This window comes from Festucalex cinctus, chromosome 10 (genome assembly GCF_051991245.1).
Source record: "Festucalex cinctus isolate MCC-2025b chromosome 10, RoL_Fcin_1.0, whole genome shotgun sequence".
NCBI lineage: Eukaryota > Metazoa > Chordata > Actinopteri > Syngnathiformes > Syngnathidae > Festucalex > Festucalex cinctus.
Genome location: NC_135420.1, coordinates 20,657,335 through 20,673,550, shown reverse-complemented (window position 1 = coordinate 20,673,550; position 16,216 = coordinate 20,657,335). Strand labels below are relative to the sequence as shown.

The window sequence follows — 16,216 nt, the reverse complement described above, 5'->3', positions numbered from 1 at the left end:
TGTTTATATTCAGTTTAATTATGACGTTAATATATGCTTTTATCGTAAGTACAATCATGTTGAGTGCTTATTTTCTTATTAAAAATCAAAAATATTTGTATTTTGTCTGTCTGAAACAGATTAAAGGGATTTCAAGTCATTTTAAGGGGAAAGGTGATTTGAGTTGCATTCTTACAAGAAATTACAAAGAAGGAATCAAACAAATTGTAGCTTTCATGCGGTAATTTGTGATCTATAACCCCCTCCTCCCCTTTCTTGTAAGAACTCCTTCACCACCCCATCTCCTCTTCCTCCTCCTCTTCCTGCTGCCGCTAACGCTCATTAGAATACTGCAGCGCGCTCTTTTGTTCAGTAGCGCTCAGCTGCTGGATAGGTGAGCACCGCTCCGGAGCTTCTCATCGCTACCATCCGCTGACTCTCCTCCTCCTCCGCTGTTTTCTCCAGGAGTCACACAGCCGGTCCTCTCTCCGGATAAAGACCGTCAGCGAGTGTGCCCGTGTTTTTCTTTTTTTTCCCACTCCACACGCTTTTACCGACTTTTTTTTTTTTTTTTTGTGGATGCCCTGTGGCTCACTCCCACTTGCATCGCATCCTAAGGCATCAGGAAGGCTGCGAGCATCGCGCTGCATTCCTCTGGATCGGACCTCACCTCTGCCGGAAGGTGAGTTTGGCTCTAACGGCGAGAGATTTTCAAGCATGCTGACTTTGAGCTGCACTTGGTGATGTAGATAGAAAAAGATGTTCTGCCCAAATTCCATATTTATATACTTATTTAATTATTCAAACCAACTTCAACTGTTCAGCTCATTCATGACAGATTGGAAAGTCAGGCTCCTCGAATTTACACATTTTCAATATTCCATATTTTCCGAAATAAAATTCCTGAATTAATGCTGATTTTTTTTCTTTTAACAATTAATGTGCAGAATGCTTCCACATTTCTCTAATTCAAACCATTTCAATGTAAATTTCCAGCTGATTCAGGACATCTGGGCCACTATTTATTTATTTATTTATTTATTTATTTATTTATTTATTTATACATTTCCCCAATTCATTTTTTCCATCATAAAAAAAATCCCAATCTCAATGGAGGTCTTTTCCAAATTTAACTCATTCTTACATATTTATGTTGTTATTCAATTATTCAAACAATGCCATCTTCAAAATATTCTACTCAACGCTCCCATTATTTCGTATATTAGTCTTACCAAATTTTACAAATTTACCTCCACATTTATTGACCAAATTTGAAGCAGTCCAACTTCAAAATGTCCTGCTCATTTGTGACATTTGCCTTCCTTTCTCAGGTTAGCATACTTAGTGTTAGCATGGTAGCATTTAAAAGGCTCTAATTAGAACATAGACACTGGGCAGCTATGATGTAAAAACCTCATTGATCACTCTGATCTAGCAATTCTTATTATACATTCTCCTTAATTCTACAGCATTTCAAGTCAGCGTCAGCTCTTCACTATTTCCATGCAATTTTTAATTTTTTTAAATTTTTTTACAGAAATCGTTGTGTCTAGTTTTGTGATGTAATTGGATTGAGGATGTCAGTAATATCTTAGATCTGTATCTTCTTCGTCTCAAATCCTCTTTGTGTATAGTTTTGGTAGCTTTACATTTTCCAGCCTAAGATACAACATACTTTAGAATGTCTGTTGGTATTAGTTAACTGTTAAAAACACTCTTGACAATCAAGTTGTTGGGTCATATTATCAGTCTGCTACTGAGATGTCTGGCATGTATTTCTTTCACATTCGGCATTCAGGTTCGGCGAGATATTTTGGGGTTTGCCATTTTTTTGGTTCACCAAACTACTTTTGATTTTCTTGCCTTTTCTCAGCAAGTGGGACAATTAAGTTCATTTTTTAACATCATGGTACAGTAAATTCCAGTGTGGACCATAATCAGCCTACGCATTGTGATATTGTGTGTGCACCTTCACAGAAGACAAACCGCTTGGTGGATACAATAAAGTAGAACTCACCCTTTGAAGGAGCATGAAAGACAAAATAGACAGTTACTTGCTTTGCCAACAATGTTTAGATGTTACTAAATGTACAAAGTGAAGCAATTTGTGCTTGTGCTTAGCACTGCCTCACAGTTGCGTGGTTCAGTGTTCAGTTAGAATCTCAGCTCAAGTCCCTCCTGTGTGGAGTTGAGTTTGGATATGTACATGGTTGGTTTCACTGAGGTGTGAATAGGAATGTGAATGACTGTTGAAATGTTCCCTCTGTTTGGCTGGCGAGGAGTTTAGGACACACCAAAATAAAGTCAGCTGGGATAAGCTCCATCTTAACTGCAACCATAAAGAAGACAAGAACATAGAGACGGATGGATGGATGGATGGATGGATGGATGGATGGATGGACGGACGGATGGACGGACGGATGGACAGAGGTCCAAAACATTGTCATGTTGAATAATTGTATAGCATTGTTTTTTTTTTTTTGGTAGTATTGACAGAGGGACAGATATATTGTATTGTAGATAATACAATAAGTATAATTTATGGCCCTGTGGTTTTTGTCATACTTTTCCATAACTGGAGTAACATTTTGTTTTCCGGAACATCACAAACCCATAAAAATAACTATACAGCTATTTAATTTCACTTTGGTTGGGTCATTATCACAAGTGTTTCACAAGTTCCTCAACTGAATCACTTAGTCATCATTAACATGTAGAAGAATAATTTAACTGAGTGCTTTCCATGACTTTAATTTATTAGAGTTTTTATAGGACACATATGTAACTTTTTGCATCTGGCCCTGAAACGGCTGTCCACCCTGTCATTATGTGGTATCTGCTCCATTTAAAAAACCTTATGACTTGTTTTTAATGACATCACCACAAGCATTTTGTCTTTCTTCAATGATGGCTTAAACAGTGGGTATTTTAAGAATAAATATTTATGGGTTTTTCATCGTATTGTTTGTGTAAGTGGATGCTGCTAACTCTGTCATAATGAAATATAAAGAGTTTTAAAAGTTATATTAAAAAATAAACAAACGCAATATATTTGTTAAACTACAGTCAGCTTGCTCACCGAATCATGTTGCATAATGCCAACATTACCCAAAGACGTCCACCCTATTGTTTTCCACCCTGTCACCAAGCTTACATACAGTATTTAGTTTTGAAGTCTAACTTCGGCATATTTTCCCAGAACATATTGGTTAAACTCTACTGTACCACTTTTGGGTTGTTGGACTGTACTACACGTATGCATACTGCATAGTTGAAGAATAATTTCTCTGACTTAAGTGGCTTAGTATTTTTGTAAAGCGCTTTGTGACAGTTAAGGCTGTTTGAAAGCGCTATGTAAATAAAGATGACTTGACTTGACTTGACTTGACTTAAGTCGGGGTAGTGTATTTTTTAGAGTAATATAAAAGTGAATGACACTCAACCCTCTACTTCCTTCTTACTGGGCTGTGATGTTTACATACACCTACCCTGTGCCCTTATTCATGACCAAAACCTGGATCTCCAGATTGTCTGTCTCATTGATCAGGACTAATTTGCATTGTGCCTGCATGAGCAGCCATGTGCGGGCCTTTGTGTGTGAGTGACCCATCGGTATGATTGGACAGGACTTCTTCAGCCCTCATGCATATTGTAGAAGGTCCTGCATTTGCCTTTGTCCAGCTTTTGTTCATGCTACGGATCACAAGCTCTGCTCTTTATGCCATTGTTTTCCCAAGATCTGTTCTTTTGTGCCATACTGCCCCAACCAATTTCTACATTTTCCGGATGAGCAATCGCTTGATTTTGGTCTTGTCGTGACACCTCAAGAGGACTTGTTCTTCCTCCCTTCCCGTCCTCTTCTTGAGTCTTTATAGCATTGTTATCTACTCTTCTCATGAGGTTGCGGCTGTCACCTTTTTCTTCAATGATGCCACGTTCTGCGCCGCTGAGCTAAGCGCAGTCCGGACACAGAGAGGGGGATTCAATTTTACACTTGAGTCACGGCCGTGCACGTGAGCGGAAATCAAAGAGATTTTTTTTTTTTTTCTACAAAGGGAAAGTGTTAATATAACAATCTTCACTGAAGCCTAAGCTAAGGTATGCTTAAATCAAACAAAGGAGGCTGCTCTGTGTCATTGTGGAGGTGTTTAAATCATGGAAGGCCTCCAGCTGGATACCTTGAGGTGTTACAATCTCTTTTGTGGGTACTAAATGGCAAATATCCTTATAAATCAACTGGAGCAAGAGCAACAACAAGTAAACAAAAAGTTACAAATGACAAAATGATCCATTAACACTGGTCTGCACAAACGGCTTAATATGCGTGCCAGGCCTGTAGTTGGTGACAAACAAACAGTCCTACCGTTCTGGCTCCATGTCTCAGAATTCATGTACACTTAGCAGTAGGAGTGTGACGATATATCAATATCGTGATAAATCGTGGTAAATTGTCTCCTGATACATTATCGATACACCTATGTAAGAATTGCGATATTTGTAGTTAATATTCAGCCACTATAACGGCTCCATTGTTCGTTACTTATTGAGCAATTACTTGGTGGGTCACTAGGGGGAGCGCCTCATAAGCATCGTGGCGAAATGGACGGAAGTCTTATCATACATACATATATATATATATATATATATATATATATATATATATATATATATATATATATATATATATATATATATACATATTGTAGTGATACATTCTATTTATATTTATTTATATTATTGTTATTATTGATTATATTGTAAATATTTTATTTATTTATTATTATTTATTTGTTTTATTAGCAGCCTTCTAGTTAAAGGCTGCAGAACTAAACCACGTCTTGAACAGGTGTCACTTCAAAAATCACATCTGCACCTAAAATTCTTTCCATGCAAATATTGCATAACAAAAGCTTCTCATCATTAAAAACACAAAACCCTAACCAAATTGCAACCCGAAGATATTCACATTCGATTTGAATTGCTGATGAGTCGGTGTCATTATCACGGCATGGAAACTGCCATATATGCGCACCACGAGTCTTGTGGCCATCTCATTGGCTTAATAAAGACGACGCTGGCTATCCATCCGCTTGATTGACAGCTCAGCGTCCGGCCCCTTCCCAGCAGAGGGAGACGAGCCTAACTGGCTCGGAGCAGCTTTGGCTCGTCTAATGGCGCACACACATGGCTTGAGCCATATTGATCCCGCCGTCACCACCAGATCTGAGCGAATGAGTAGTGCAGCTGAGCCAAATATCGCCCCCCCCCCACCCCATCCTTAACAGCATGTTAATATTCATCAAGAGAGCCCCCTCCACACACACACACACCTCCCCGAAAGCCACCCCAAATGTATTATTCAAAGGAAGCATTTTGCCTATTAAATACTCTAAATAAATAATGACATCTGGTAACTGTTTTGTGTGCTGAATTAATGAAAGTCAAGCAGCGATTTGATTGGAGGGGGCTGACAATGGACGGAGGCTTGGTGGTGTAGTTTGTATTCCCATTCAGCTGTTCGGTATCCTTCTGTTGCTCTTTTTCTTTGTTGAGTGCGCCATGCTCCTCTGCTCGCGCTACGAAACATGTCTGAAAGTAACCCCCGCAGGAGATGCAAACACTACAGACAGCTCTTTATTTTATTTTATGTTTATTGTTTTTTTGGTCTCCTGTGTGAGGTAATTTTCAGGGAAAGGGTGCTTTTTTTTTGGTCTTAAAAAAACAATAAAATAGGGACTAATGACTTAATTTAGACAATATCTGCGAATCTAGAGGTAAACAAGTGCATTTTTAAAATCAAGTACACTGGCGGAACTGTATTTTTTAACCCAGTGTTCAGAATTAATCACCGTTTTGCATAGAAACGGAAATGTTGATGAACTATTTGAGTGTTGAAATGCGTACAGATGGTCGTTGCTTCCCTACTCTTGTGCTGCTAACCCCCAAGAGGATGAGCGCATTTGCTGTTGTGCGCATGTGTGAGCAACTACTCGATTTGTAGAGACACAAAGGAATTTGTGCATTGAATGTTATCCATTCTATTCAGTAAAGAAGCGAGAAGGTAGGATAAAAAAAGAAGAAGAAAACACACACTAAACTGGGTTAAGGTTATTGTTATGGTGTTATGTTGTTAAGAAGGCAGTGATTCCCAACTCCTGAGCCGCAGCAAATACTTATTCGCTTTATTGGTCCAAAAAATAATTTACTACAAATAAGGCATATTTCTTCATCGATCTATAACAGGCCAAAAATGTAATGTTCTAAAAAGGTGAAATTTACCTGTTTAGCATCACTGTCTGGTGGAAACACCGTGTGTTGTCAATTTAATGTTTTATTTCACAAATCAATACTATTGGTCTATCCCCATTCTGGTTATTTTGGCGCATTGCTAACCAAATTTAAAATGCTGAAAATAGCATCGGAGCAGATCCATTCACTTTCTTGGCCACTTGAATTGTCTGAGAAGTGTCGTAAAACTCATTATGTCACTATAAGATTGAGAGAGTTTTTTTTTTTTTTTTTTTTTTTTTTTTTTTAGAACAAAAAACAAGTGAAATAGGTTAGATACATTTGTTTTGTTAAAACTGGATTGCCATAATGATTTTGTGTAGAAAGATCTGGTCAAACATGAAGTTGAGTTTGTATGAAGATTCTTTTTATTCATGGCATCACTCATGACTATGACCTTTCAAAGAGTCTGGGACGATTTAATGTAACCATAGCCATTTGCTTTTGTGATGTAAAGGTTTACTACGTTGTTATTCTATTTGATTCCCCCTTGTCTAAGTTTATTTGGACAGGTGTGAACAAAGCAAACCAACTCTTACCTGTTCTGAGATTCACAGTTTCTAAATGCCTTTTTGGTATCTCACAAAACCGAGTACACCAAACAGATTAGTAGTTTACGTATCGGATGTCTTAGGTTTAGCTTGTTAGCAATTAGCACCCTCATAGATGCTCAGCATTTGTTGCCATGTTTTGTTTTGACTAAGTTGTGCTGTGTGAGCCATCTGGTGTTTATTTGTGCCGCTTTATTCGCTTGTCACTCCATATTCCTATTTGTATTCTTGTAACGAATAAGAGCAGTGAGTGAGGGGACCTGGTTTGTTGTTCATTTTAGTATGTTTTGAAATTTTTGCGGCGTGATCATGACCTGAACGAGGGAGGCACATGGACATTGTTTACAAACTGTAAACTGATTTGGACCAGAGAGAGACAGCGACTTGCCAAACAGGTCTGAAAGTACCCTTGGTGCCAAAAGCAATAACATTCGGGGAGGAAAAGAAGGTCATCATATCATTTGTATTCAAATCTCTTCATCCCGGTCACGCTGAAGCTCACATCCCATTGAATTTGCTTGCTTTATTTTTAATTGATTTCAGCTTTGTTTGACTTTCTGACTAATGAAAGCAGTATTTCCATTTTAGGATCAGAGGTTGAAATACAGTTATATAAATGTAAATCCAAAGCTGTCAAACCGGGCCTTTCATAAGCCGCTACGGCGTACATCAACCTTAAATGCCCCTGGAATGATTACAGATTTTTTTTTTTTTAAACATTGTCTTTGCGTCTCCTTCACTGGCACCGAGAGGCAGTCAAAGAAATTCACCCATTAAGTCAATTAACATGTCTGTCAAAGTCAGAAGCGCTGACTCACTAAATCCGGCACATTCAATACAACATGGTCGGCGACTTTGGCTTGGCCATAAATCTTGATGTCTCGTAGCTAAAGGCATCAACCTTAGCCTCTGCTACCCTTTTATGGACATTACACCGACTTTGCTTTTTGAATTTTAACGACAACAATGCCCTTTAGCCACTGACTGAGTTTGTAGAACGGCCGATGAAAGGCAGCAATGCACCCAACAATCATGACTGACTTGTGTCTCTGGTAGATCCACCACAGACATGCTACGCTGAACAAATGATTCATTTTCCATTGAAAAACGATTTGGGATGCAATTAGGCTTAAGGTTGGTGGGTTCGCTTCAGGGCATATTATGAATATGAATGATACGGTTAGTGCCGGTTCACACAACGTTGCCTTGTTGAGGCTTCAAGTAGAACACACTCAATTTGATAGCTAAAGTTTTGTGTGACTTGAGAGACGTCTTTTCCTGAACATTTGTGAGAATACACGGTTCATATAAAGGATGAATGGAACTTATCCATCCATCCATCTTTCCATGCTCCTTTTCCAATAAACAGCAGTGAAATATGTTTTACAGCAAATTTGATTGCTTGTTGGTATAGCTGTTCATCCGATATGCCAAACACATCTCAAGATGGAGATTTGTAAGGCTGGAGGCCAGTCAAGTGTCCTGCCAATAGAGCCAACTACACTGCCAATTCTTCAGCCAAGCAGTGCTCAAGTGCGAAGACTTCAAACTTTTTTTGTTCAAGGACTGCACCTGGTCTAAATTTGTTGAAGGTCCAGTCATTCCAGCCGAGTTTGTTTTGACTTTCAAGACATTCACGAGAAAATGGCATTTTAAAAGACCCATTTCCATTCAAATAGCCTTTAAGAGTTTTGTCAATGTCAGGCAAGAAGCGGAACCGCTTGCTTTCCAAATGAGGAAACACCCCCGCCGCCAGTGGCTCTGCTGAACATGAAGGTCACCTGTTATACTTCCAACTTCCAAAAAGGAAACAAGAACAATCAGCATTGTTTTGGTGGAAAAAATTCCCTTCTGATCACGATTAGACTTCTGTTCTTCTCCAGGAATTTCATAATGAACTGCAGGAACTGTTTACCACTTGGATAATTAACTGTCACAGTGAAATAAAAGGAAATTCAGAGGGTTCAAAACAATTAGTCAAAGGCATCCTTTGCTTTCCTGCTGGGGCGTTTTTTGTGTGTGTTTTTTTTGTACCTCCATAGAGTTGAAGCACACGGACGTTGATAATAAGTCTCAATTAGTGGTTTCTAACAAGCTCCTGGGCCTGTTCAGTAATATTTGGCTCAAAAGCTATCAGGGGATCATTGGTGACGAGGCTGACCTCCGACCAGACTTCACGGTTAGATTTTGCTAGCCCCATTGTTTTGTCTCACTTTTACGCAGATCCCTTCCCGGTATTAGCTAAAATAATAACACAAAAACCGGTCAGCAAACTGACTAACAATTACATTTGTTATCAATAGTTCATGGTGAGAATTTATGATGTACTTGATTTTTACCGAAATTATACTCTCTCGGTTTTTGTTTTTGAAAATCTGGTCACCATATGACTGGAGTTCCGGTCCTAAAACACCAACATACCCACATTTATAAACAAGTTGTACAAACCTTGTCCCTCATTCTAGATGCATCACTTCAACATACTTCCTTGACACTAATTCCTCCAGAGAGAGAGCTCTGGTGGTGTCTAAGGGCGCTTCAGAGCGAGCACAGAAAACCTGAGTAGGTGAAATTGTGAATAGAAAACCCATGAATATACAGGAGGTTACTGTATTCTCACTGATTAATGCACACAGCTAAAACCTTCCAGAATCGCTGTTCACCCCCGACCAATCCCCACAGTGTCCCTTTCTGAGCTCACATTGCTTTGGGATCGCTGAGTATGATAGATTGAGCCGAACCCCTCAAAGCGTAGCCTGATGTGTGCGTCGCTCTCCTTATGTGGCGTCTACAATAGCGTCCCATCAGCTCAATGAAAATGAGGTCTGCGGTTCAGCGATGTACTTCGCTGTCATCGTAGGGCTGGGACGTCTGTCGCCCGCCCCCATGCGCTCGCTTCCTTGATACTGTCGAGTACAAAGCATGCAAAAGCAATCATCCATGCCCCACATACACAAACACACAGGCAACAAGGAGAAAGACAAGGCTGCAAGCAGAACATTTGAGACCCTGTCTTAATTGGGCCCCATCTTAGCGTGACCTTCATCGTTTTGACAGAGCGGCGGGATTTAGAGCGAGACGCCAAAAAGATGAGCTGCTACTTGTTTCTCCCTGGCTCGCGTCAATGCTACAAGCTAAAGTGCTAGGAGACGTGAACCTACTGTAGCTATACAGCATACTGGAGCTAGCTAGTGCTAAAGCTAAAGTGCTAGAAGACATGTGAACTTAGCTATCCAGCATGCTGGAGCTAGCTAGTGCTAAAGCTAAAGTGCTAGAAGACATGTGAATTTAAGTCTCTTTCCTCTACCCCAACTCCAAGGTCTGGGGTTCAAACTTGTTTGTTTGTTTGTTTGTTTGTTTGTTTGTTGACTTGCCACCCGAAAATAATGGAAAAACTGGACTTGACTTTGACTTGGTATTCATGAGACTTTGATCTAAATCACATAACTTGACAAGTCATACTGCTTGCATTGAAAATCTGCGTTTTCAATATACAGTAGGTGGCTTTTGTTTTTTCAAAGAAAAGTTGATGTCAATGATTTGCCCAACATTTGTCAGCCCTGCGCTTTGCCCCATAAATGCCGGCCCATTCGTTTCAATGTGTTTGTTTGAGACACAAAATACTCATTTAAACTGCAATGTGTAACCGCCTATTTCGAGCCTTATACGTATTCACAGATATTTTATCTGTCTAATCTTATCAGATGGCTTGTAATTCGTACTGATCATATTGTATAAGCAAAATGTGTTCTAATGGGCCTTGTTGGGTTTTAAAAATGGACACATTAGCCAGTCATTCATAAATGAGGTTTAAAAACACAAAAAAGATCAAATGTGGATGTAAATTTATTAAATCATTTATTTGGCTAACAAGATGATAATTAAGGAACAAATTAGCATTTCAAATTAATTTAATTAGATTTAATTGACCATTTATGTAATCCATTAAAAATCTGAAATTTCTATGTAAAAATATTTATTTTAACAATTATTTACAATAACTTCACCAATTGTTTCATAAAAGAAATAATAATAATAATAATAATAATAATAATAATAATAATAAGTAGTAGTAGTAGTTTATTTTGATTAACAATTTCAGGAAAAATTGCAACAAATATTATAAGGTTCAATGCTTTCAGAAACCCTTTGTTTCTTTTTGTACCTTGGCTGCTGTAGTGCAAAATGATTGGCTGAGAACGTACAGTGTGTGTGATATACAGTAATTTACTGCACTCTGCTGTAAGGTCTAGTTACTGTATGTAAGCAGTCATGCCATGTACACTTCAAGTGCTCCCAGTGGAAGTTGAGAAAGGGATGCGCCACGCTGTACCGTGCTTCACTCGGGTTTTTAAAAGCTCCCTGGCGGTTTATTAGAGGGGGCGGGGGGGGTGGAGGCAAGGATCTCCTAACCACCTACCTTTTAGTCCACTGCTTTAGAAGGTATAGATTTAAAGCTTTACACGCACTTATAGTGCTGAGGCAGCAGCACTGCAGCTGAAAGTGGATTTCATGTGCCTAGTGGAGATTCTCAGAGGATCATTGATAGACTCAACTTCATTATACGCACTCTATAGGCCAATGAACTACATTTATTAAGCATTCATATATATATGAAGTGTTATAACCAGCCGATCTAGCAAACAGATATTTTTCTGTGGTTGTTGGACCCCATAAGCACGAACCTCCCTTCCTGAGGTGTTCCTCAGGGGTCAATCCCTTTTCCTCTCTACATTCTCTTACTCGGAGATGTCATCAGATTTGTAGGTATGACCTCCAGATTTATTTTTTTCTACATGAGATAAGTGTACTTCATGATTGTTTGACTGTATCAAGGTCCCATATGAGAATGTGCTGCACTTTTTAAGAGGACATTTTTGCAATCACGCTGCTTGATTGCGCTCCTCATTCTTGCTCATTGTTTCAGACACCACCCCACCACAATCCGCCACTTTTTTTGCAATCAGTGCACTGCAAAAATCCTTAATTGGCTGCTCTTTCTCTTCTGATTGCACCTCTTTAACGTAGAGGTTCTCAAACATTTTCGGTCCGGGAACACCACAGAGGAGAATGTTTTTCTAAGGAACCTCTTGTAATCTTAATGCAAATTAATCAAAACTCCCACGTGTACCCCAGATACTAAAGGAATTTAAAAGTTGTCGATTTTTGGGGACGTTGAGGAATTTCCCATTTTTTAGATCATCATTATTTTTTATATCATGTGCCTTATTTTTTTTTTTCGACCGATGTATGTAGATAAACACTTTTATATAAAATGATCCGATATAATTCTGTGGACCCCCCAAGTTACGGTTCACAGACCCCAGTTTGAGAACTACTGCTCTGAAAAATGCCCAAATTGCCATGTAGAAAGTCTGGTGTGCTGCCGCGATTTGCATTGGATGCTTTGTCTTGTTAGCCGTTTGACCCTCCCCCCGCAGCCAGGATAGATTCATGTGCGGGCTTTGTGTTTAAAGCGGCCCACCTGCGTGCACCGCCCATGCCGCCACGTCCTAGCACGAAACCAGCAGCCTGATGTCGGAGGCCTCCCGCCGGCTCGCGTCGCCCCCTGCCCGCGTCTGCTCTTTGTGCTGATGGCCGGATAAATGAGTTGTTTGCTTTTCTTTGGCACCTTTCAGAAGGTCACTCCGGCTGTCTCGATTTCAGAAGAGGGGCTGGGGGGGGTTTGGGCTGCACGTATACCGCCTCGCTCAGCCCTTTAAAGGTCCATTAGTTTGAGATGTATTAGCCCATTAGACAAAACTCATCCGTGCTTCGTGCGACTGCAAAGCAATTCTTCCTCGGTTAAAATGAGCCTTTTCTCATCATTTGTACTGGCTGCTTATATCGTCACTGGGGGAGATGCTATCACTTTTTGATGTGAAATGTGACATCTTACTTAAACTAACTTGAATAGAGCCGATTACATTTTAGAATCCGGATTAAAATAAAGTGAACGCCAGCTATTGCTGGTGATTAAGGACTAAGACCTGGCATGAAGATAAAACATTTGCAGTAGATGCCCCTAAGCAAAAATTTACAATAATAGTTTGTTCTTTGATTCATGATGGAACCGACGGGGTGTGTGGTTCTTGTGACGTGCCAGGTTTTTGCTTTCCCCCTTTAACAAACACTCTTTCAATGTGGGGAATTGCCATGGGTGACACCTCTTCCTTCTAAGAGCATACAAAGTGCCGCGGATGTCAATGTATCTGATTGAGAAAACAGCCGCACTCTCATCTCATTCGTCTTAGTCTCACGGCCTGCTCGTCTGTCTGCATCCGTGGTGAGTCACGGCGTGGGAGCAGCCCGCGCTTTCATGTTGGTCGTCATTAATTATCAATGCCGTATGTAACTAAGAGGTTGGCTCATTCATTAACGCGGGAAGCTTCTTCAGCACGGCGCCGGCGCCGCCTCCACGTTCTGGTTGGACTCCGCAAGCTTCAGGCAAAATATTCGACACACGTCTCGCGCAGGATTTCATTGTGCTGGTTGGTGTACCTAATGAAGTGAATGGAATTGTCATTAAAGGAGAAGTCAACCTTAAACATTTCTTGACAATAATATGTTAGATGTGACCTCACTAGTCGAAACATGACATTCTGATTAATATTACATTTGTGGAATATGAGTTATGCAGCAAATGTAGCCATTTTTATCTATCTCGGTGGGCGGCCATTTTGCTACTTGCTGTCGACTGAAGATGACATTACGATTGCTTAGGGTTAAAGCAACGACCAATCACAGCTCACCCTTTTTTTCTGAAGCTGAGCTGTGATTGGTTGTTACCTGAGCCCTGAGCAACTGTGATGTAATTTTCACTCGCCTTCTGATGTTGATGAAAAACTGCTAGATTTTGCTACTTATACTTATATAACCAAAATACTATATTTAGTATAGTGGGGCTGCATAGAACATATTATTGGCAATCATTTTTTTGGTGGGTTGACTTCACGTTTAATCTGTTCCAGCCTCCCAAACAAAACAATAAAAAATTGCAGTATCTTTTTTAATGAGAGAAAAAAAAACACTCAATAATATACTATATAAAAACAGAGTAGTCTTTATGTGCCAGAAAAAAACAACAAAGAAAGCAGTAGTGTCTATAAGAGAATATCAATATTCAATATATCTGCCTCTGAATATTATTATACAGTATTATTTGTCTCCATGTGTTGCTTAGAGCGGAACAACACTGCCACATAGATGCTAATTGCTAGCCCCTGGAGGACTTATCTCCTCTTTACAGCGCCCATAACAGCAAAATGTAAAAATGTGAGAATTTTTTTTCCTTCATCTTCTCAATACATTTCAAACAATTGTTCTGTATGCTTCTAATGTCCAACCTAGGATATCTAGGGAGATTATTTCTAGCACTAAACGCTTTGGAATTAACTAAATGAAAACCTAAAATATATGCAACCAAGCCGGAGGACTGAGCAGAGCGCTACACATTTTTGAGTTAACGTGATGAAAGCGATAAGCACCTGCAAGCCCGGAGCTTGACCGGGGGAAAATTACAGCCAGCCGTGCGGGTGCTTATTCATTTCCACCACCGTCTACCATCATGGAAAGCCATATTAAGGCACTCCAGCCTTGAGTATGGAGTAATAAAGTGATTTAGCCGCTTAATTGGAAGCAAATTAGCCGCGCTTTACAGCAGGGGGAGATGGGCTGCGAATGTACATTTTGACGATTAATATTTCACCCCGCTGTGGAATGAGGAGCCTCAACATAGAAAATTAAACGGAAGGCTGTTGTTACTTATGGTCAATCGCATGTAATCCATTCAGTTGCTCTTCCAATCTTGGAGGTTAATGGTTCTTATTGTTGGTGTGCAGTGCTATTAACCTGTCATACATCCCGGTCCTCTGTGTCAATGCTAATGACTCGCTGTTTTGAACCAATTAACACATAGCGGACTGACTCACCGTTAAGGCTTGGCATGATTAATGACAGATTCAGCCACAAGGTTAAATGTCCCATTGTGGAGAGGGTTGGACAGTTATACATATATTGCTTAACACATGTTAAACAAAAGCATATAGTGTAAGGTTTATGCCACAGCTGCCCTAAATGAACTGCACTACTAATGACCAAAATCACTCTCCTTCCTTCCTTCCTTCCTTCCTTCCTTCCTTCCTTCCTTCCTTCCTTCCTTCCTTCCTTCCTGCCTGCAATTTAAATTTGTTTCCAAGATTTAAAATTCCAGTTGGACCCAAAAAAAAAAAATCACGCTTTGTTTACAAGGCCAGTCACAAGGACTTGTTTTGCAGTAGCAGGCTGATGCCTACATGAAATACATGGCATAAATAAATAACACCTTATTTATCTGACTCCAAATACTAACACTAAACACACTAAATTGTTGTCTAACATACTGACCGTGCATTGTTGGTGGTCGTGTTGTGTGTGATATATTGAGACAATCTTTTAAACACTAGCGCGAAATTGCATATTTGCTTACTGTAATAGATTGAGTGCTCTGTTTTCAACAGGTGTAAAAGTAGTGGAGGCCACCAACTTTCAGAGAAGGTTTTTCTTTAGGTGGCTCTCATGGTTTTCACAATGGAATATTTGGGCGAGCTCAGCAAGCCCAAAAGGAAGTTTGAAGTGATAGTGGGAAGTGTCACGATCGGGAGTGTGTAGATGTGGGTGGACCCAAACTCGGGGAAACATGGCAGTGAGACAGACAGGAAGGGCAACGTGAGGAACTTTATTTACAAGAAACAAGTAACAGACAGAACGTGAGAGGACTGATTACCAAGACCAGACTGGACAAGGGGAAGCAGGTAGCCATGATGGGGCGGGGCGTGAGTGGACTGATCACAATGACTGGACTGAATATGAGGCGACTTGGCTGGAATGTGGAGAGACTTGGCAAGACGTGCGAAAACTTGGTAAGGTGTGGGGAAACTTTACAGGATGCAACTTGACCAGACGTGGATGAAGGTGAACTTGATAGAACGTGGGCGACTGAATGTGACAAAGATTAGTGGAATCTTGACTGGAGACCAACAAACAACAGTTCTTACAACTTGACTTGACTTGACTTGACTTGACTTGACTTGACTTGACTTGACTTGACTTGACTTGACTTGACTTGACTTGAGCAACGACACCAACACACCTCAACAAGACAATGCTCCCACACCACGTAAACAAACACCACTGACTAAATACGCCAACACTAACGAGTCACTAACAAGACACACCTGGGAAACACAATAGGCTGAGGGCACTGATTGGTCATACATACTGGGAAGGGAAGACACATGCAGGTGGAAAAGGTTAACGGCCAAACCAAAACATGACAGGAAGAGTTACAGAAAATGAATCTATTGTTGTGATTATTTTGGGCCAACCACCTAAAAGCCATGTTTCGTTTTGTTTAACTC

The 16,216-nt window shown here is 40.1% G+C and overlaps 1 protein-coding gene across 2 annotated transcripts in view; it reads left to right on the top strand.

Moving 5' to 3' along the window:
* The window catches only part of ncanb (neurocan b), a 147,781-nt gene that overhangs the window by 32,957 nt on the left and 98,608 nt on the right, over positions 1 to 16,216 (top strand). Inside the window, exon 4 of one of the 2 annotated variants that reach the window (XM_077533233.1) lies at positions 445 to 661. The gene's annotated coding sequence lies outside the window, so the exon portion shown is untranslated. Of the gene's footprint in view, positions 1 to 367; positions 662 to 16,216 lie in introns of those variants that run through there. The other variant, XM_077533234.1, reaches the window with a different exon arrangement.